General features: G+C 36.6%; 1 protein-coding gene across 3 annotated transcripts in view; it reads left to right on the plus strand.

Moving 5' to 3' along the window:
- DIAPH2 (diaphanous related formin 2) overlaps positions 1–24,384 on the plus strand; it is a 902,023-nt gene that overhangs the window by 385,655 nt on the left and 491,984 nt on the right. The gene's annotated exons all lie outside the window — the stretch shown is intronic.

The following is a 24,384-nucleotide window of genomic DNA, read 5'->3' on the forward strand; positions in this document are numbered from 1 at the left end:
ATATATAGAATTAAGATTTCCAAATACTATGCAAATTATCCAAATTATCCAAATAAGTAATAGTATTTAATAATAATATATTTGGGTAATTTTTGAGTTATTATTTCATCTTTGAAAATCTGCTTCAGTGCAATTTAATTTGATCTCTTGAGATACATAATATATGACCAGTGAGTGTTTTGGGATAACAGTAGTAAAAATGAAATATTTGTGCAAATGCTTACATATAGACTATTGTCAAAGAAATGAAACTTTCAAAATTTTAATTCAAGTCTTAAGGGAAAAATAAAAGTGTGTTCTATTTTAGAACATTAGTGTAGGCAAATGATTCTTAAGTGCTGAGGAAATTCAGCTTGGTAGGGAGTTTATGGTCACATTTATGATGCATAAGCAGAAAAGAGATAATCAACATGGAAGGCAGTATAATATTACTGGAGAATAACTTGCAAAGATATTTCTTTGTAGCTCAATTCAGAAAATTCAGGTGCCCCTACTTAGATGTGAAAAATACTGCATCTTATTTTCTTTGATTTCTAACTAACATTTGGCATTTCATTTGACTTACAATGTGGACAGCAGACTGAAGAAATATTAACAGTGTTTTTAATTTTAGAAATAATATTTTCTATTTCTAAAGTTATTTCTAGTCACTAATAGAAAAATATTTTTATATCACAGTAAATTTGTGGTAGAGTTCATGAAGTATTATTTATAATTATTACTTCTTAAAATTACACTTATTACACTTAAAAATTAAACTTAAATATTACAGTTATTAAAGCTGGCAGTTAATCTTATTTTTGAATGCTTTAATCAAGATGCATATAAATATATCAGAATTTATTTTTGAGAATGTGTTGATATATATTTTAATATAATTGGTTTTTTTGCATTCCTATGTATTTATTCTGAGAAGGGATCCATACACTGGTATAAAAGATTTAGGGCAAAAACAAAAAGGCTACAAACTAATACAAAAAAATTTCCCAGTCAAGATGGTGGACATGAATCATTCGCAAGTTCAGTTCTCATTCACTGCTGTCCATAGAAAGGACACTGTTGTTACAATTCCGGACCCATGGGTTGATTCTAAAGCATCGTCCTAAACTAGAGAGGCCAAGAAGGACCACATTAAAAGGGTAAGAGGAACAGACCTACAATACGAGAAGTGCTAAGAAGTATCGTTCAAGCCCAAATGGAAAGATGTTAATTTAAATAATAACCTATGAATGTGTAAAACTCACTGGAAATGATAAATATATAGTCAAAGTCAGATTCACTAGTACTATAATGGTGGTGCATAATTCACTTGCACCTGTGATTTAAAAATAAACATAGAAAAATAACTATAACTACAATAACCTATAATTAGGTACATAGTATAAAATGATGTAAATTATAATATTGATATCCCAAAATAACTTAAAATATGAGGGGGAAGTAAAATTATGTTTTTTATATGTGATTAAAGTTATCAACTTAAAATAGGATATATTTTAGAGTTTATTTTAAAAAAGATTTATTTATTTCTAGAGAGGGGTAAGGAGGGAGAGAGAGAGAGAAAACTATCAACATGTGGTTGCCTCTCCCGTCCCCCCAACCAGGGACGTGGCCTGCAACCCAGGCATTTTCCCTGACGAGGAATCGAACCGGCAAGCCTTTGCTTCACAGACTGGCACTCAATCCACTGAGCCACAGCAGCTAGGGCTAAAATTGAATATATTTTAAATGAGAAAGAAGAAACACCTCTAATAGATTATGGTAAAGTAGTCAAAGAATACTGTTGCAAAACAGTATTCAAATCACGAAGGATGAGAGTGATAGAGAAAGTTAAATAGGTAAGTGTATTGAAAATTTAAAAGATCAGAAAGCCTAAATTTTCTAGAAAGAAATATGGAAAAAGCTCCTTGCCATTGATCTGGGCCATGATTTTTTTTAATATGACAGCAAAATTACAATGAACAAAAGTAAAAAGAAACTATTGGGGCTATATCAAATTAAAAGTCTTCGCTACGGCACAACATGTAACCAACAGAGTGGAAAGGCAACCTACAGTATGGGAAAAATTATATATCTGATCATGGGAAATTATCTGATAACAGGAGAAATTATATATCTGAAACTACATATCTGATAATGGGTTAATATCCAAAATATATGAGCAACTCATACAGCTCAAGAGTAGAAAACCAAATAATGTGATTGAAAATGGACAAAGAACTTGAGTAGACATATTATCAAAGAAGATATGCCAGTCGCCAACATATACATGAAAAATTTCTTAATATCAAATTTCAGGGGAAATAGGGGAGGGATTTAGAGGAACATATATAAAGGATACATGGACAACAACTGAAAAGGGTGGAAATGGGGGGGAGCACGGGGGGGTGGGATGGGATGGGAGTAATAGAAAACTGTACTTGAAAAATAATTAAATAAAAGCATATTTTAAAAAATTTAAAAAAATATTAATATCAGCAATCACCAAGCAATGCAAATTAAAACTACAATGAGATTTCATCTGTTACCTGTTAGAATGGCTGTTATCAAAACAGCAATAAATACACAGTGGCAAGGATGTGGAGACAAGGAAACCCTTGTATAATTGGTAGAAATGAAAATTGGTATAGCTGCTGTGGAATGCACTATGGAGATTTTTTCAAAAAACTAAAATCGAACTACCCCATGCTCCTCCAGTCCACCTTCTGGATTTATATCTGAAGGAAATTAAATAACTATATCAAAGAGTTACCTGCTTGCCCATGTTTATTGCAGCATATTTTTTATAATAGCCAAGACATGGAAAGAGCAAACAGGTAAAGAAGTTGCTATGTGTCACAAAAGCCAGCACAGGCGAGAGTTTTAAGGAAGGACAAAAGAGAGAATGAGATCCGTGGAAATGATACCTTTGATATTCTCAACTGCAGTGACTTAGTTCAAGTAGTTGTTATTTTCTTATAATTCTTTCTTTAAAAAAGAACCCCACACTATTTACCAGACACCTACCTGTATTCTTTAAGCAACTGTTCTATGTATTATGTTTGGTGTCTTTCTCCCTTATGTTTACGGGGGACATTTACATCTGCTGGTCATGTACCTCTGGTGTCTATTTTCTGCTCCCCCTCAACCCTCTTCACGTCCTCGATTTCTTCTCTCTTTTCCTCTCATTCCTCTTCTTTTGTTAACTTCCCTTTCTTTCTTTCATTTTAACTCATTATTTTTTTATAAAGGATACTAATTTTTCTTAATAATGATCCTTTCGTGAAATACAGCCCCAGGGAATTTCCTCCCTGACTGGAAACTACAGAAATAGCCCCACGGTTGTCTGTCTGTGATCCATGCGTGGGAACCGTGCAGCTCGTGCTCCCCCACATCCTCCAGTTAATTTCCACTCCTGGGGCCACTATTACTTTTCTGAAGCCCTTTCAACTTGTCTGGCGCAGGATCCAGTGTGCGGGGTTTGCCAGTAGCCACAAGATTATGTTTTTCCACATGTTATCTTACATCTCAAAATAGATTGTATGATTTCTATAACTTCTCACTAGCTTCTGCCAAAATGATTAAAATGAAGTAAAGGCCATTGAGTCCATTCCTTTGATTTCAGACACGGCTACTCCTAATTCATCAAAGATAGATGACTGTGTATCGATTCTGCAAGGAAAAAGCATTCTACCACATCCCTCAATTTACCAGTTCCAGATTATAATTATTCTTGTAGTCAGAATGTTCATGCATGTGTAATAGTACAGCTTGTTTTTGTCTCCTCAATCCATCTTTGTAATCATTGATCTATTTATGTGGCTATCGACCATCTGTATTTTATGCAGGCTGTGAGTCTGCATGTGTTCATGTACTAAGTGTATCAATTAAGGCTATAATGGCATTATTATTGTAGAATTTGAGAACATTTTTCTCTTAAATAACAACTCATATTCACCACACTCATTTTCATAATTGTGTAGGGAACATGAAACATTAGCAGTGACAGCAACAATCATAAAACATTTCTTTCCAATTTCCCATCATGGTGGAATTAATAATTATTTTGTGGCAGGCTTATTGCAATCTACAATTACTTTCATCCATGTGCTGCTGTTCTCTTTCATCTTTTGCTTCTAACTGGTTAGTTGGATGAATTTATTTTCTGTCACCTTTCTTCAATGAAGCTTTCTTTAACCCTTGTTTGCTACTTTCTGTCTATTGTTTATACCGGACCTATTTCACACAAATGTGATAACTGTTTGTTTTTGTCCCCTCTAAGTCTTTTGTTGATGAATACTGGTATTTTACTCATCACCATCACTGGTTGTGGTATTGTCCATGCATGATAGCACTTGTTCAACAAAGACAGAGATGGTAGCTTTGAACAATTAATTTTTTCTTACACTAATTAGATTATGAAACATTTTAAAAATGCAAAAACTTTATCTTATACTTTGAAGAAAACATAGGTCTTATTAGTAGTTGAACAACATATGGCCTCAAAGACCATACTTCATACTGCCTTATAGACTTTAGGCTGTGATAGTACTTCATTAAAATTCTGGTTCTTTCACACTGTATAGATTCCTTGAGTCTGTTGAAGTGAGGTGATGTTTGTGGTACACCAGGGATTCCTTTGTGATTATAGAACTTTGAAAGTGCCCTCAGTTTCCTCACACAGACTTCCAGAACCCTGAATTAAGAAATGAGAAGTAAGGTTAGACTCAAAGTTGTACTCTACAAAATGCAGAAGTTCCTGAGCTCAAGAGAAATGGAAGGCAGAGTGTCTCCCTGTAACGCCCTCAGTGAAACAAACTGACATGGAGAACAATGACACTGTTTTTTCATAAACTTTGTTTGTATTATATGCATTTGCTTTGAATCCGAAGATCATTGGCTAGTCATATATTTAATAAATAAGTCCTTTGTAATCTATTATAAGTATAAAACCACCTCTGTGATGTGTAGTCAGGGGATAAAGTACTCAAAACATTCCTTTCTAGATACAAGAAATAAGTATGACTTACCATATGGTGTCTGCAGAGCTTCTACCCCAATTTTCCATCTCCTGTGTAAACTATTATAGAAATGCACCTAGTATTCAAGTCTGTTAAAGTCATATGATACTTATAGTATAATTTAACAAAATACTATAGTTAACATGCGAGTCCTGGCTGGTGTAGCTCAGTGGATTGAGCGTGGGCCTGCGAACCAGACGATCGCAGTTCGATTCCCAGTCAGGGCACATGCTTGGGTTGCAGGCCAGTTTCCAGTAGGGGCCAGTTCCCTGCAGGGGATGCACGAGAAGCAACCATACATTGATGTTTCCTTCCCCTCTCCTTCCCTTCCCCTCTAAAGATAAATAAATAAAATGTTAAAAAAATACTATAGTTATCATGCTATGGCATCCTTTAACACAGTATATTGATATAACATGATGGATAGTTTAACTAGTCAGGAAGGAATACACAAGAGACATCGAATGTTTTTTAATAATAAGCTCAGAAATAGGCATATAGAGTCATTGTCTTATGTATACAGTTTTGCATGCCTGAAGTATTACATAGTGCATAAGTTTAAACTTTTTTTTTCAAGTACTGGAAGCATATGCTTAAGGCAGGGTTCTTCACCTTTGAGAGTATTGGCATTTTGGGCCCAATACTTCTTTTTTTGTGGAGTGCTGTCCTGTTCATTGTAGGATGTTTAAGAGTATCCCGGGCCTCTCCCACAAGGACAGTGACAAATATCCCCTAGCAGGCCAGAGTGTCCCTGGTTGAGAATTACTGACTTAAGAATTACTCTTATTTGTGAACCATAAAGTATATAAGTACTAATTTTTCAGAATTTAATAGGGTTCCAATCATTTGCTTTTATTTTCTGAGTTAGAAACTTCATGACAGATGTTTTGGACATTTGATTAATCTAGGGAAAAAGAAAACAAAACTTGATTCCATCTGCTTAAAAAATCTCTTTCCCAGAAACATAAAGTATGTAAATTTAAATTGCAAATACCCCTAGTCAAGCATTATCGAAAGTGTAGACCATAATTATTTTTCAGTTGTGAATACAGGAAGTCATATTAGTGTGAATTGACTTTTTTCCTTATCACATTGTAGGCGTTTTTTTACATTATCAACTTAATAGTGTTGAACAATTCACTTTATATCATTTTGTAAGCCTCGTGTTTATTATTTTAATATGCCACTTAGGTCAAATAATATACTGATATCTTTTGGTTTGGACTCAGAAAACTGGGTTTGACTTCCAACTCAACCACTTAACATGTGAACTTGAGAAAGTTACCTTGTGAACTTGAGAAAGTTACCTAACCTCTCCAGGCCCATTGAATTTATTGTCAACATAGCTGATGAGTTTTTTTTGGTAGAGATTAAATGAAATAACATGTGAAATTCCCTCTAGCACAGTGTTGGTCACATGGCAGGTGCAAAACAAATGTGTTTTGCTTGGACTGAGTGGGATCAGTTCAGTTAGGTTTGGTATTTTTCAGACATTTTTCTTTGAAACTTTTAGTTGACTAGTCAGCCCTCAGCTTTCTATACTAACGGAAGCATTATCAGCAGGCGATAATTCTTCTGGGACTTCTCACTTTCTCTATACTGTCTGGAACTGCAGAACTAAAGATGTCAAATAGGGACAAAGAATAGTAGGAGAGCCTAGGAATAGTCTAGTGTTTTTGAGAGGATCATTCAGAAACCTCACTTTTGCCTCTTTGGTACTTTATATTGCATCCCTTATTTTGTATTTCTGCTTATTTACTTGCTGAAAGGAAATGTATAGTCTTTTCAGTGGAGATACATACTTGAATTATAATAGATGTAGTCAGTGGAGCTGACTTCGAGGGACTTTGATAGGTGAGAATGAAGTCTCCCCAATGTTACCACAACTTGTTACTATTTCTAAAGTATTTCATAGGTTGTTTTTTGGTCCATAAGTAAATAGACTTTTATTGGAACATGACCACGCTCATTTGTAGGTTTTTAATATTTCACTTGAATAAGTGAAACAGAATATTATCTACCAATTGTTTTCTGCAATTTTTAATGTGTTGTTGAATGTATATTTTATAAGTTACTTGTCTCTTCTTTGTAATGTTTTTAAGATTTAGCTTTCAGCATTTGCACTATTACTAACCATGAGATGAGGCTATCATAATTTGATGTCCTTAGAGCAAATGATCTGAAAATGTTTTAGATAAGTACCTGGCATTTTTATATTTGCATTTTGTTTGTTTAGGATTGTTTTACTTTAGTATGTTGGGTAATATTTAGAGTCACATGTTTTGTATTTAGATCATTTAGTATCTATGACAACACATACGAAATGATAGATTTATAAAATTATTAACATCTATTAATAGATGAACTTGATATTTTAGTTTGAGTATTAGTAAACAGTATTTTGTACAAAGCAAAGTACTGGGAATTGGGAACATGACTTTGTCTAAAGGTTTGGTGTTAGAAGAATTTGTCATATTAAAGAGTTAATTAGAAATGGTGTGATCCATTCGGAATAATTAGTTATGGTATAATATCTACATTGCATATTTGTTCTAATAAAGAATCACAACATAATTAATACTTAGGGACTAATACGCTTAGATAGCAATTTGAAATGTGGCTGCAGAACTGTTTTCGTTGGTCACAAAAGGCAGGTGAGACTGCTCTGTGACAGCAAGGTATGGGGACACCTGGGAGATGGTGAAACCTGCAGAGGCCTGGCTTTGCGTGGAGGATTACAAGCAAGATGACCCCTTAGGAATGGTAAGAAAGCATATGCCTGAAAGCACATATGAGTCCTGGTGCAATGCTTAAAAAGATCTTTTTCCTTCTCTTCCAATTGTGGAAACATGTCTTCTATGAGGTACTACTCACTAAGGTGTGACCATTCTTTTCCCAACTGCTTATTTGTACTCAAATTTAATTTTGTCCTTGTGTCCTGATGATGCTATTAGAGACCATCAAAAGTTAAGGCTAAAATGAAATTTATAATTATCTTATTCCTCTCCTTTATTTTGTGGAAGGAGAAACTGAGGCTTAAAAAGGATTACATCACACGGCCAATATGGGATCACAAATCAGTTCATATGAAGCCCAGTTCGTCAATTTATTTTTTTACCCGTATTGTTTGACCTGTATTTTTCCTTCCTGTAGTGTGCAGATGGGTGAATAGGTTTTGGAGTTTCCTGTCGGGCAGGAATAAAAAGTGGCCACAAAATGTTTACTAATTAAACAGTTTGTGAAATGTCCATTATCAGAAGTTAGAGTAGAAATTAAATTATCCTTTTATAGTATCTTCTTCCAGTATTAGAAGACATTGTAAATGTCTTCATTGACATTCATTACCATTTGTATTGTGAAATATATAACTAGGGGCCAAGAAATAGATTTACTTTTACTTAATGCAATATAAGGAACATTGGATTCTATTTGTGCATTAATAAATAGCATTTTAGCAAAATGAAAGTGTAGTTCAAATACTAACATGATCATCATTTATTTTATCCAATATGAAGGATGGAGAGTGATTGGGCCCTTATTAATGAAATCAAGTCTTTCAGCTTTGTCAGAAAAATAAGAGGATATATTTTGGCCTTCATTTTGTAATATTTTAAGAAGTACATAGCTGAACAGATTTGAAAAATTAATTGCTTCTCAGGAAAAGCAAATAAGGTGTCTGCTTTTCTTCCTTGAGTGGTTATGACTAATTGCTACACTATCTCTTTGCAGTTTCTACTCTTCAGTGATTTATTCTTAAAATTCTGCTGTCAGTGTACGGGGGATAAAAGCATTGTGTTTGCATTTCAGTTTCTTATACCCTGTGCAGTCTCGGGAAGTCACTTATCTTAGCGTTAAATTTCTTGACTGTTAAACTGGGGTGGGGGTGTACTTGCTGTTATAAAAATTAAATATGAGCATTTTAGAAATCACTTGAAAACTATAAAATGTTAAGCAAATAGAACACAAATATTGATGAGTCCCTTGGAGGTCTACTTAGCCCTAACCTCCCACCTTCTCTACTCGTTTAGTGAAAGAGAAATTAACTCTCCACTTGGACATTCAACCATCACTTGAAAGAGTGTCCCAAAGAGAACTCATATGCTTGTTTCTTCCCCTAAATAAAGACATACCTTCCTTACATCCTAAAGTCCTTTTCATTCCTCCTATCTTCTTTGACCCTCCTTGAGACTCATCTGGTTTGTCATGCCTTCTTACTGATCCTTTCACTGAAGATTTATCCACTCTTACCCTCCCATTCACTCAGGACTAGACTTAATCTCTCATCATGTCAGTACTTCTACTACTGCTCTATACTGTTTACTAGTTTTGAACTATTGTTTGCTAGCTTGTCTTTTCATCTCTAGACTGCCTCCAACCCCGTGCACCTCACTAGATTCAACTAGGTCTTCTTTATCCTCCATTAATGTATTTTCTTCTTTAGAGGAGCAATAGCAGTGATTGTCATATGTTTTTTACTTCTATTTCTTGTTTTCAGTTTGTTTTGTGTTTATTTTAATCTATATTCTTTAGTATATTTTTCCATTACCGTGGAGTCCCCTTATACCCTTTCCCCCAGCAATCACCACACTGTTGTCCATGTCCATAGTCCTGTTTCTGTTTATGCTCATTCTTTCCACCCCTTAAAATCTCCCCTACTAACTGTCATGTGCTCTCCATCTATGAGTCTGTCTCTGATGTGCATGTTAGTTCAGTTTTTTGTTAGACTCCACATACGAGTGAAATCCTATAGTATTTGTCTTTCTCTGACTGGCTTACCTCAAATACTGTAGAGGATCTCTAGTTAACATCAAACGTTTGGTGAATTTCTCCATGTTTTGATTTTGAATAATCTGTACCCAACTTGCCTTTGCTTTTCTCCAGGCCTTTGCACATGTCTTTCCATCCCTTAGATGTCTTTCATTTCTTTCTAAACATAAAACTCTCTACTTTCTATACCCCCCTGAAATAGTGCTAAAATACACCCTGCTTTCTATACCATCCTGATAATTCTCTATGTTCTTCATCTGTTCTTATGTACTATGCTGTTCATAGCTTTTTGGAATAGTTCTTGAAAATGTTCTGTACATATGTGATTGATATTTTGATCTGTATATAAGCATTCCCTGTTTTAGTCATTTTGAGGGGGGAGCATTTAAGGTTTTTTTTAGATTTTATTTATCTGTAGAGAGGAAGGGAAGGAGAGAAGGAGAGGAATATCAATGTATGGTTGCCTCTCGTGAGTCCCCTGCTTGGAACTGGCTTGCACCCCAGGCATGTGCCGTGACTGGGAATCGAACCGCGATTGTTTGATTCACAGGCCCGTGCTCAATCCACTGAGCTACAGCAGCCAGGGCTGTTTTAGTCATGTTTTAAGTTTGTTTAGAACCACTCAGATACAGGATACAGTGTTCCAGCTATATGAAAAATATTAGTATATCATGTGATTTGGTGCTATTTTAAATTACACATTGCGAAGTTGTTAGATGGATCCTTTCTGTAGGGCTGTTTAGAGAGCGTGAGCCGTCCATGCTAAGCTTAGTGTCAGGTTTATGGATTTCTCCTTCTTGACTGATTAGTTCTGTGTTCTCTCTCAAGGATCTCAAGAGGGAGTTAACCCAAATCTCCTTTATTGAACTGAAGATCTTTATGAAAATAAGCACAGCGATTCCACATAGCACCAGTGTAATACTTATATGGAGTCATGATTAGTGGTAGGCATTTCTGCGGGTCCTAAACATTTCTGTCGTAGATTACTGTGATCTGAAAGTTCTTTAGCATTGAGAGGTGAAGAGTGCTCTGTTTCCCTGGGCCTCAACGACCCGTTTTGGAGACTGGGCTTCAGGCATAGGATTATTGGTCACCATTAGCCAAGATTCATGCAAGTAGTTTTTTAGGCACACTAGAGTCCACGGGGGCAGCCAGTACATTCAGTGTATGCAAGTTTTATGTTGTATATAATTCTAAAACAAAATTGTGGCTACTTCTAGATGAAGAGCATTTCTGTGACTGGTGAATAGCATCACACATAGGGAAGCTTTTGTTATTAGTTGATGTAAATCCACGGAGGTTATCTGAATTCCTGTAAAGACAGCAGGTGCTCCCCAGCATCTGAATAATCTGTGAAGGCGGCTTCCCCATTGGACAGGGGACATGCCACAAAGACAGGTTCAGCTTATCTGATCAGGAGTTCGGGAATGTTTCCCAGATATCTTCCTTATATCCCGAACATAAGGACTCCCTTGCTATGCTCTTATGCCCAGGTCTCCTCAGAAGGACAAACAGGTCAAGTGTCATGAAAAGGGCCAGCCTTGAGAGGATGCATAATTAGTTGATGATGGAGTCATTAGCCACACAGGAGTGACTGGTTAGAGTTGGGCTGCATCTGAAAGGAAGCCCAGCTTCCCCAAAGCGATACACTCCACCTAACCAGCCAAAACGAAGTCATGGGGTAACAAATGGATTTGATCACGCAGTACTGATATACTGCCTTCTATGTGATAATTAATACTCATTTCATTTTTGTGGAAGAAGACATTGTTGTATATTCCAGATCCTGTCTATGTATAATCTAATTTATTGCTTTTATTTGATGGTAGGGTAGTGGTAAAATTTTCTCAATGAATGTTTATAAGTAAATGTTACCACATGTCACTAATTAGAAAAACCATCAATTTTTGAGGATTGCAGGGGAGACGGTTGTGGCTTTATATCTGTTTGAAGCGCAATGCCCCAGGCCAAATGTACTTTATGGGCTATTTTCATACATAATTTGAATACTGCTTCGAGGGAAAAATATTTCCAACAAAATACGTGATTTGTTATAGGATTTATTCAATTTTTGTTTGACTAACTCCTCTTAGTTTATGGGGTAAATGCATATGTAAGCATAAGATCTGTCCAGGATCATTTGATTGTCTTTTGCCTCATTCTGTTTAAACTCAATTGACAATTCTTTACAGGATATTTGGACAGGGTCCACAAAAAGACAACAATTATTTTTCCTTTTAAAAAATAGTCTGAAATAGATGAGTTTAAGCCTTGGGGATTATTACCAAGCCTGTGGAGGAAAAGTAAACTGAAGAATGTGTCTAGACATTGCAAGTGTGAGGCGTCATTATCTAGCAGATGATGACCAGCCGAAAAATGGCCCCGACTAGCCCAACACAAGAAATCAGTATTAATCCTGGGAGGAAAGAGAGGGAGAGAAACATCACCATGTAGTTAGTTACCTTTTATGCCCCCACCGGGGACCCAGCCTGCAACCCAGGTATGTGCCCTGACTCGGAATCAGTCGAACTGGCGAATCTTTGGTTCACAGGCCGGTGCTGATGTACTGAGCCACACCAGCCAGAGCATATATCTTATGTCTTTACAGGCCTAATTCTGTTTTTTGTTTTTGCCGCATCTATCTAATGTTTGCTTCTTCCTGTGTTATCTGTATTTTTTATTGTAAACTAATGGTTACTGAATATTTACCTGTGAAAATACTTTAAAACTGAAGATTAAAGGTACTTTCCTTCTTAGAAATTCTTATGAATTCTGCCAGGTGCCTGGGAGCACTACCAAAGAATAATCACTTTAAAGTGTCAGTATGATTTTTTACAACTGGGTAGTTTAAATTCTAGCCAAAAACCCATATAGAGGCTGTCTTGCAGTTACAGGATTTCAGAGGAGAAGCCAGGCCTTACTCTCAATCCCCGAGTCAAGGCAAAAGGAGACAAGATTCAGTACTAATATTCTCTGTCAGTAAGCTTTGTTTTTTTCTTTAGGGTAAGACATTAACTGAGGATATTATCTTTTGGGGGGTTGAAGTTTATATAATGAACTAAATGTGTCCTCTCATCTTGTGAAAAGTCTACGCTTTATGTACCATGTTATGTTTGAGACCCATTCATGCTATAAAGTCTAGACAAGTAGAGGTAGAAATTGGTAGATGTTCCTAGGACAGTCTTGGCCTTCAGCATGTAGTTATATCTCTGGATTAGTGTTATCTCTTTTTCCACTTGAGGGAACAGGGGAAATGATGGGAGTTTTTCTTAATTTCTTGGCAGCTAGCTTTTCATGTAAAGGTATTTTGAAAGACTTTTATGTGCTCTGTAAATTGACTAGGGTATCTACTCATCTAGAAAAATAAGTCTTTTCTAAAGTATCTCTCAATGACTCTTTTGCTGGGAAGTTGGGAGAAACCTGTTTGACACCGCTAGTCTGCCACCGTGTTCGCGTCAGTGGATTTTGATTTTCACAGATGCTAAGTTTTGTTGCTGCTTAGTTTACAAACATGTTGTCAGCATGACATGGGTGCATGATGTGTCAGAATGTCCAGTGTATTATGAAAATTTCATATTGACTTTCTGGTTCTTTAATGTACAGGATGACTGTATAATTTATGTTTGTTTTTCATTACCAAATACAAAGAGTACTTAATGATAGTCGATTGTGTATGACAGTTTCTAGTATAAACCATTTGAACTAATTGAAATGATTTATCAGTACTGTAATGATCTCAGAAATAGAAGCCAAGGTATGTGTTTGTGTGTGGATTGTTTTTCTAGACCGGGAGCTGTCTCTGCCTTTGAATCTGCAGTGTGGGTGAAGCCACATCTGATGTAGCACGTTTCTTTTAATTACATGGACCTTCTGCTAGTTTTCATAGCCTGCATGGAATTGTATCTTTTCATATACCTAAACAAAACTTACGGAAGAGAAACACTGACTTCTTAAAGCGGAGATGATTGGGTATACTATTAGCATACACCCCTCTATACTTGGGTGAAATTCCCAGATTTTCTTTTGGGGCAGTCCACATAAAGTTAGTTGTGCTCTTCAAACTCTGTAGTTACCCTAGATAAATGTCTTGACTGTCAAGTTAGGATTCAGCTTTGGAAACATCTATATATAATACTTTATAGTAATGCATCTTTGCATTTGTTTGTGGCCGTTTGAAAGAAAGTAGAGTATATCATAAACAGGATATTGTATACCTGTATGTAAGAATATTATTTTGTCCTCTTGTAATGAAAATATATTTATGTTTTATTTTAAATATGTTAATTTAAATACATGAACAATATATAATTTATAAAAGAATATTAATAACATGGATACCACTTACACTTAGGAAGAGTATATTATATTTCAACATGGACATACACAATATGCTATTCAACATTCATAGTGAGTCATTCATTCCGCACTGCATATTTTTTAATTGTTAAAATCACCTTTAAGTTTTAATACAATTTCTGATTTTTATTTTTGAGTGTAAAGTAGGACAAAAAAGAAACTAAATTAGCATCAAAGGAATAGTTTTAGTAATTATTTTTAGATTAAGTATAAATCATATAAATTATTTTAATAAACAATACATTTGTTCTGCAAATAGAATCCTGACTTTAATGGGAGTCAACATTTTTATGCACAAACTAGTCACATTTTTCTTCCTTTTATAATTAAAAAATTGCAAATATGTCTGTGAATTCCATTAGTCTAGTACAGAACTAGAACACTGTGGATAATTTAATTGAATTTAAATTAATAAATGTTTTAATACTATGTGATATCCGTGGCTCAGATTTTTGGCTATAGAATGACAATGAAGGGTTAAAGCCAAAAGAGATTTTGCTGAGCGGATCCATCAGAACTTGTGACTGAGTGATCATTGCCAATTTAAAAGCTTAGAAGGTAGATAGGATTCCGGTCTTATTGGAAGAATGCAGCCATTCCGAGAAGCTGATAAGAGGATGGGTCAGAGCGAGGATGGATTCTTCTTTAGATTTGTTAATTTGAGTAAATGATGGGGCATCTGGGTGGGGCTTTCAGGTAGAAACATGGTCGTTGAAGATGGGTAGGAGTAGTGAGGGCTGGAGCTGGTCCTTCGGTGGTATTGGCACTGAGTTGATACTGATCCTGGAAGAGTCAATGAAGCTTCTAGGGAACTGAGTTAGTTAATATTAAGTCTCAGAATTTAGTGTATTTGGAAAAGTTTTCCTTCCTGAGCCAAGTCGAAGATTAAATAGGTAGGAAAGTTTTCTCAAGGCTCCTTCTTTGTAACATATGGTGGTTATATTCCAAGGTCAAATTTTCTCATCAGGTTTTCAATGCTTGTATGTCCTTTTGTCAAGTAACATTTTTTAAAAAGTCTGGCTCCCCGAAGAGGGCTAGACAATCTCCCCCTGAATTTTTGTCCAGCTAAGCAGCATTTTAACATACTCTCCTGAGCTCAGGGAGTCTATTTTAGGAATTACAAAAATGTTAGGAATTTCAAACCAAAAGGAGAGAATTATAGCATGACCACCTGCCAAGAAATGCATTTTGGATAAACCACAAGTCAAATTACTGTCAGTCACATATTGATTATGGCGTCCATGCTGTGGGCAAGTATATGCAGGGCCCTTTGTACCTATAATCTTTGTGAGGGTCAGCTCTCCAGTGCCTAACATGGTGATAATCACGTGGTTGGCAGCCAGTATATATTAGCTGAGTAGATGGATGAAACACAAAAAAGTGTAGAACTAGATGTAGCATCAACGTTTTTTTGCCCATTTAACTCAAAGCAAAGAACAGGAACATGTGAATGTGATACTGGAACATTAAGTGCACACACTTAATTTAAGAAATATGCCTTAAAAGTGTTGAAGAACACATAATAGTTAAGGGTTTGAGTTTTTGACCAAGTGAAATGAGGAAGGTTTGTGTTAAGATCACAGAGACTTAGCCAAGACTTTGGGGAAATATTTTGTGTCTGCATTTTCAGGGAAAAAAAAGTCAACATAACTAAAAATCATCCTGTTTTAGTCGTGGCCAGGTGGTTAAGGTGGTTAGAGCATCATCCCATACACCAAAAGGTTGCAGGTTCAATCCCCAGTCAGGGAACATACTTAAGTTGAGGGCTTGATCCGTGCTCAGGGCACGATCCCTGGTCAGGGCACATACAGAAGGAAACCAATTGATGTCTCTCACATCAATGTTTCCCTCTCCCTTCATCTCTCTTTAAAATCAGTAAAAACATACCCTCAGTTGAGTATTGAAAGTAAAAGCATATTGTTATATGCATATATATTATATATAATTTTGTGTATATGCTATAATGTATTTTAAAAAGAATAAATAATCTAGGGTGAGGGGAGGTCAGGGGTGGAGGAATGGAGCAAAAAGGGAAAACGGACTCATGGACGTGGATTGCAGTGTGGTGATTTCAGAGGGTGGCGGTAAACGGGGACTAAATGGTAGTGGAAAACCAGAAGAAAGATTAAATAAAAAATAAACTAAAGTAAACACAAAATCTTAAAGAAGTAATTAAAAGTGAAAATGATAAATAACAAAATTTTAGAAGAAATATTGACACCTATTTATATATGTAGGGAATGCTCCCAGTGAATCTAACTCTGCTCTCTTGCTTTGCAAATTACTTAATAAGATATAACACAAAAAGTAAAGGTTATGTTTTGGCAAGAAGGAAAGGGCATTATGGTTCAATACTTTATCTTAACTAACCTTTAACGGTGCAATTAACATTTAAAGGAAATAAACTTTTGGAAGTATTATAGAGTAATTGCAGAAATGTAAAAAGTAGTTAAAACTTCATGATCTGTTAGGAGAGATGCCTTTAGATAGCACCGACAATGTTCAGAAAGCGGGTCTGTGATGCATAAAAGATGAAGAAAAATGTGCTCATTTGGTAACATAGTTATTGCTTTCCTCTTTGTTGTTTTCTATGTGAATTTCAGTTCATTGACATTTTCAAGGATGAAACTTTCATACTGACCCAGAATTGATCTTTAAAACACAGATCTGGGTAGATTTGAAACGATCTGCTCAGTAGTAACCAAGAGTAGTGGGAGGGAGAAATGGAAGGCCATATTTGTCTATCAGATCCCAGTTCGTTAGAATCTAAGTTGTATTGCAAAAATTACCAGTTCTAGCTTCTGATATTGTGAACAGCTTTTCCCTTGCAGTGTAGAGGGTGTCTGAACTCATCTTTGCAAATCATTTAGAGAATATATGTATATATGCAATAGTAGTTATCAAGAAGGTAACTAAAGTTGAAAGCTGCTTTTCTTGCTCTTGAAGTAATTTATCTCTTTTTTAAATCCCTAGATTAGATGTTTTTAGGTGTTTTAGGTAATAATTTACACATCCTACGATTTGTGTTGGGTTCCTTATAGTAGCTGTGAGATGATTTTCCTCATTTTCTGTTTTGAATCCTCTCCGAGAGACCAGTGTGGGGGTAGGGGAGGAGATTCCCACTGGGCACAGCTGGTGTGTACTGAATCCCTCCGGCTGCCGAGGGTATGGGCTATTCTATGGCAAAGTGTAGAAACATGTTTCTTCCCCTTTCTCGTTTGTAAACATGCCTGGTTAGATGGTACCCAAGCAGTGCTTATCGCATTGCTCTCCCTTGCACAGCGCCCAGACTATGAGTGACTATGTGGGTAGACCAGGGCTGGAGACCCATCCATGAAGTAAATCTGCTGTACTCAGAAATCACCCCAATCCTTTCCAAAATGCAAGCTTTGTTTGATGGACACACCCTGAGCCTCTGACACACGCTGCCCTTTTGTTAGGCAGGAGATTTCTCTTCCAGGAGGCCCCTTAGTCCACCATACAAATAGCCTTCTGGTGGATTCCTGGGACTGCTCATGTTAGTCTCAAACTGTGCCTTGGATACCTACATCTTTTCATTTTCTTCTCGACATATTTTCGATTTGTAGCTGAAGGAGAGTAGAGGGAGATAAGCAGCACTATGTCTCTCCTTTGTCCTCCTAACTCCCTTCCTCCTTTATTCAGAAACTTACGGGCATGAAAACATCAATGTCCCATGTCATACTACACCTTTGTCTATGAAGATTAGTATGTATGTATGTAAAAAATAGGTATATTTAAGCATTGGCTGTGGTGGCCACTTGTAACACGGAATCAGAGGTAGCTAACTCTTTAAGCACTACGTGGTATAAGTAGTCATTCTCTCTGTTACATGTGTGAGAGAATGACTTTTATTCCTAACCTTATTTGCAAATAGCAACTACTAAGCACTGGCACTTAAGCTTGTAACTCAGTCATAAAATGGCGCACAGAGTTCGAATACATCTAAGCCCACTGAATGCGTTAAATATTTCATATAGCTGTACAGGGAAAGAAAAGATATGTCACCTACTATGGAGATTACATCCTGAAGAGGAGTTAACAAGTTACCTACAGGTGGAAGAGAAACAAAATAACATATTTCACATTGTGACCTAAAATTCTATTTTAAGCTTGATTCATTCTATGATACTTTTTATTCACAGTTAAAACTTAAAATTGGTTAGAACCTAATCAACAAAACAAACAAGGAAGCAAAATATAACCAGAGACATTGAAATATAGAACTGACAGTAACCGGGAGGGGGGGGGAGAAGATAATAGGGGGAAATGGGGGAAGGATTGTCAGGAATATGTATAAAGGACACACAGACAAAGCCAAAGGTGGGGGGTAAGATTGAGGGTGGCAGGTGGGGGTAGATGGGGTGGGGGAAAATGGTGGTAGGAAAATGGAGAAAACTGTACTTGAACAATTAAAAAACAACATCCAAAAAAAAAAACCAACAACACTTAAGCCCTGGCTGGTGTAGCTCAGTGGATTGAGCGCGGGCCTGGGAACCACATGATCACAGTTCGATTCCCACTCAGGGCACATGCTTGGGTCGCAGGCCAGTTCCCAGCACGGGACACGAGAGGCAACCACACATTGATATTTCTCTCCTTCTCTCCTTCCCTTTCTCTCTAAAGATAAATAAATAAAATCTTAAAAAAATTAAAATTTAGATGGAAAGTTTAAAATATGTGGAACTGATATATTTTTGTACTTTAAAAATGTTCTTCATCTTTCTAATTTAGTTTTCCAGTAATAAAAATTATGCAAGTTACCAAACTGATTAGTTGTTTTTCTTAATAACATTCCTCAGGAAACATCCCATTTACAGGAAAAAATTTTACAAAACAATTGGATAATTTCCACACATCCAAATGAAACCTTGGTATTCTCTTCAATTTTTAAATAAAATATAATGATATTAGTAAAGCAAAATCATGGATGTTCTTAATTTTATTTGATTACAGGTATATGTTGTTATAACAATAACATTATTTGTTTAAAGTGAGAGGACATGCTATTTTAAGTCTTTAGTCTGATTAGTTACACAATGGGTTCCATTATAGGTCTAAAGGTGAAAGGAAATGGAAAATTGAGTGGGATGAGAGAAAAAAATAAATGGAAAGAACAAAAACCCACTTAAAGTAGAACATGATACCACTTTTTCTCCCCAGGACGTATGTTATATGTTGCTTACTCAATTTTTCTAGTGTGGAAAATCTATAATATAAAATTTGCCATTTATTTATATTTAAGTGTCCAATCCATTGTCATGAAGTATATTTACATTGTTGTTGAACCATCACCATTTTCAGGCTTTTTCATCTTCCCAAACAGAAACAGTATACTTCTTTAGCAGTACCTCCCCATCCTCCTCTCCCCACAGGCACTGGTAACCTCCACTCTACTGTCTTTTTTTTTTTAAAGATTTTATTTATTTATTTTTAGAGGGGAAAGGAAGGAGTGAGAGAGAAATATCAATGTATGGTTGCCTCTGGTGTGTCCCCTGCCGGGAACTGGCCTGCAAGCCAGGCATGTGCCCTGACTGGGAAGCGAACCGCGGTCCTGTGATTCGCAGGCCTGCACTCAATCCACTGAGCTATACCAGCCAGGGCTCTATTCTGCTGTCTTTAAGAATTCATCTCTTCTAGATACCATGGATAAGTGGATTCATACAACATTTGCCCTTTTGGGTCTGTCTCTCATGGTTCATGGATGATTTAGCATGTATCAAAACTTCATTTCTTGACTTAATAATATTTCCTTTTATGTATATACCGTACTTTATTAATTTATATGTTGATAGACAAATGGGTTATTTCCACCTTCTGGGTAGTGAATAATGATACTGTGAACATTTGTGTACAAGTATCTGTTTGAGATTGATTCTGTTTTCAGTTCTTTTTGGTATATACTTCAGGGAGAATTGTGGGCTCAAATGGTAATTCTGAGTTAAATTTCTGAAAAACCACCAAGTTGTTTTTAGTAGTGGCTGAACAACTTTACATTCTAGCCATCAGTGCATGAGGATTGCTATAATTCCACATACTGACCATCAATTATTAACCCCCCCTTTTGATAATGGCCCTTCCTAGTGGGTGTGAAATGCTATCACATTGTGGATGTTTTTAAAAATGTTATAGAAAAAGGGGAAGAGTTTATCAGAACATGTATAAATGACACATGGACAAAACCAAAGAGGGGTAGGATCAAGGGTGGGAAGTGGGAATGCCTGTGGTGGAGGGAAATGGAGACAACTGTACTTGAACGACAATAAAAAAAGTTTAAAAAATAAAAAACACAAATATTATCATACAATGTTATCATACATGGAATTGTTTTCTTAATTTCCTTTTAGATTATTCATTGCTAGTGCATACAAATACAACTGATTTTTGTATGTTGATTGTGTATCCTCAAATTTTGCTGAATAGATTTATTAACAATAACGGGTTTTGGTGGATTACTTAGTGTGTCTACATATAAAATCATGTCATCTATAAACAGAGATCATTTTTTTCTTCCTTTCCAATTTGGAAGCCTTTTACTTCTTTTTCTTGCCTAATTGCTATGATTAGAACTTCCAAGACTATGATTAATAGAAGTGTTTAAAACATGCATCTTTTCTTTGTTCCTAATCTTAGTAAATAAGCTTTCAGTTATCACTATTGAGTAAGATGTTGACTGAGTTTACATTTGTGAACTGTATCATCTTGGGAAAGGTTCCTTTTATTCCTAGTTGAAAGTGCATTTTTCTCAGAAATGTGTGCTGGATTTTACCAAATGCTTTTTATGCATTAGTTGAAATGATTGTGTGTGTTTTTTTCTTCATTTGTTCTCTTAAAGTGGTATATCACACTGATTAGTTTTCATATGTTTAGCTACCCATGCATTTTGGGGTAAGTCCCACTTGGTTGTGGTATGTAATCCTTGTAATTTGCTGCTGAATTCAGTTTGCAAGTATGTTCTGAGGAATTTTAAATCTGTATTTGTAACCAAACAAGCAGTGGGGTCCTACCAGTCACACCAACAGGCAAAAACTCTGGAGGCAGTGTTCGGTGGAAAGGGAAATGAGTGTTTTATTCAAAGGCTATACAATTTGAAATAATGGCAGTTTTCTGCCTCAAAGCCTGTTTCCTAAAGACACCCAAAGAAAATCACCTGGCCACCCTCTGCCAGCTCAGTTCAAGGTTATGCCAGAAACCTCTTCTCCTACCCCCAAATACTATGCTTTAAGAGATGCAGGTGGGTTAGGTGGTTTCCCGTCACTGTCTGGTTTCAGGCATCTTTTGGAGTTTGTACTCCAGGTGTCCTATTCAGTTTGCTGCCCTCTTCCTCCAGCCACTGCCCTCTGGTGCATCTGTGTGCGTGGCTGAGCCACACCCATGCAGCCCCAGCCCCTGGCACTGCTGTGGTGCTGGTGTGGGACAAGGCATGCAGCAAGGCATGCAGCAAGGCATGGTGCTTGTTACCTGGCCACCCAGCTTCCAGGACACATGGGCCCAGGGTTACTCCCACTCTGTCCCACCATCCCAGTTCCTGGCTTGCTGCCCAGGCACCTGCAGTGTTGCACCCAGGGGGGTGTAACCAGGAACTTCCCACCTCATGTGGTTTCCCGAGCCGGCCAGCCCAGGAACTCCAGTCCCCAGAGGCCTGGAAAGAGAGAAGAACAAAGAGAGTAGCATTTCCATGTTCATTTTATATAGTCTGGCTCCAAATCTTCTGTGTGGTGAAAGCATGTAGGGGGGTTTCCCTCTTTCAGGCTGGGCTGCCCTGTTGCTGGGGCATTTGTCCTGCACAGTCCTCCAGGCTTCCCAACGCCTTCGCCATCTCCAGGAGGGGTACAGCCTCTGGCACTGCTGCTGGGCTCCCCACTCCCCTCCACCTAGTGATCTGGGGAGACCCTCTCCTCATTATGTATTTATTAGAGACTATTAGCCTGTAGTATCCCTGTAGTGTCTTATACTAGCTTAGCTATCAGTTTAATAATGGCTTCATAAAAGTTTCCCCTCAATTTTTTTCGGAAGAGTTTAAAATGGATTGGTATTCATTTTTTAAATATTTGATGGAATTGAACTGTGTATCCATCCAGTCCTGAACTTATCTTTGTTAGGAATTCTTTGATTACAGATTTAATCTCCTTACTTGTTATAGGTGGATTCAAATATTCAAAAGCATTTGGATTCAGTTTTGGTAGTTATTGTGTTTCTAAGAATCTGTCCATTTTTCTAGGTTGGCATTTGTTAGCATGCAAAAATTCCTAGTTGCCTCTTATAGTCCTTTTTATTTATATAAAATCAGTAGTAATCTCCCAATTTCACTCCTTATTTTAGTTATTAAAGTCATCTTTCTTTTTTCCTTTGTCAACCTAGCTAAAGATTTGTCAATTTTGGAATCTACTTCAATTGTGTTGACTTTTCTCTATTGGTTTTCAGTTCTCTATATTTTTTAAAAAATATCTGCTCCAATCTTTATTTGTCTTGTGCTGGCTTTAGATTTAGTTTGTTCTTCCAGTTTTTTGAGGAATATAGTTAGGTTATAGATTTTAGACCTTTCCTTTTTAATGAAGGTGTTTATTGCTCTAATATTTTTCTCTTAGTACTGCTTTTGCTGCATTCTATAATTTTGGAATATTGTATTTTCATTTTCATTCATCTCAAGATATTTTCTAATTTCCCTTGTGATTTCTTTTGGTTGTCTCAAAAGTATGTTGTTTATTTTTTGCATATTTGTGAATTTTCTAGTATTCATCCTGTTGTTATTTTCTAGTTACTTTCCATTGTAATCACAAAAGATACTTTGTATATTACAGTCTGTTAATGTATTAGGACTTTGAGGTAGAGTGTTTTGTATGTATCTGGTAGGTCTAATGGTTTATAGCAGTGGTCCCCAAAGTTTTTGCCACCAGGGACTGGTTTTGTCAAGATAATTTTTCCATGGACCAGGGTGGGGGTATGGTTTGGGGATCATCCAAGCACATTACATTTATTGTGCAGTTTATTTCTATTTTTATTATTACATTGTGATATATGATGCAATAAATATAAAACTCACCATATGCTAGGGTTAGCATGTGGGCTTACCACAGCTGTGATTGAGACAAGTGCACAGTGTAGGAACGAGGCATGGATGAGAGTGGTCAATAAATAATGGGTGAGCTGGGCATGGACTGAAATAGGTGTCAGATTCTGACTTAAAACCTGTCAGTACATGCAGCTTAGTTGTCACTTGCCACTCACCGATAGGGTTTTGATATGAGTCCACAAGCCTCATAATAAGTCATGATATTATTTCTTACGGTCTCTTTGCAGTCAAACCTCTCTTCTATCGACGATCTGTAGTTGCAGCCACTCCCCAGTACCGGCATCACAGCCCCAGCTCCACCTCAGATTGCCAAGCATTAGATTCTCTTAAGGAGTGCGCAACCTAGATTCCTCACATGTGTGGTTCACAGTAGAGTTCACGCTTCTTTGAGAATCTAATGCTGCTGCTGATCTGACCAGAGGCCGAGCTTAGGTGGTAATGTGAGCAATGGAGAGTAGTTGTAAATATAGATGAAGCTTTTCTTGCACACCACTTACCTCCTGCTTTGCAGCCTAGTTCCTAATAGTACACGGAGCAGTACCGGGAACCCCCACCCTAGAGGAACTCAAGGACTAACCCCACAGTGGTTTTGGGAATGGAGTACGGTGTCTGTTTTGTGCTTGTCATTCTCTTGGTAGAGAACAGCAGTGTCTTTCTTCATGAAACACCTTGATATAAGTATTCAGTAAGGTTCTAGACTTTTGAAATAGTTTGCTTAAATCACTATTTCTAGCTCACTGATTGCTTTGTAGAAGGTCCAATCCCTGAAACTTCCTTCTCTGCCATTTTGTGTCAAGCCTCACTTTCTAAATCCTTTGTTTCTTGCTTTCTTCCCTTTCTTATGCCTTTTGAAATCCCATACAAGTCCCCAAAAGGGTGGCTGCAGGCTAATGTAATAATAATTAAAACTATAGCAAATGCAGATAAGCCAGGGTGAGAACAATTAATCAATTTTGCTTCTGTTATATATCACACTTGAGCATGCATCAAATTTCACCACTTTTGGTTGATTTTCTGTTAGAGTGAAATTCATCATGTATTTAAATATGGACATTGTAAATAATGGGAGATGATTATTACAGTCTTGCTGTGGTTTATAAGATTGAAAAGGATTTCAGGTTTTGCCAATATGAATATAGTTGACTTATTAGTAATATTATTATTATTATC

This window comes from Sturnira hondurensis, unplaced genomic scaffold (genome assembly GCF_014824575.4).
Source record: "Sturnira hondurensis isolate 20B ecotype Veracruz unplaced genomic scaffold, ASM1482457v3 Scaffold0012545, whole genome shotgun sequence".
NCBI lineage: Eukaryota > Metazoa > Chordata > Mammalia > Chiroptera > Phyllostomidae > Sturnira > Sturnira hondurensis.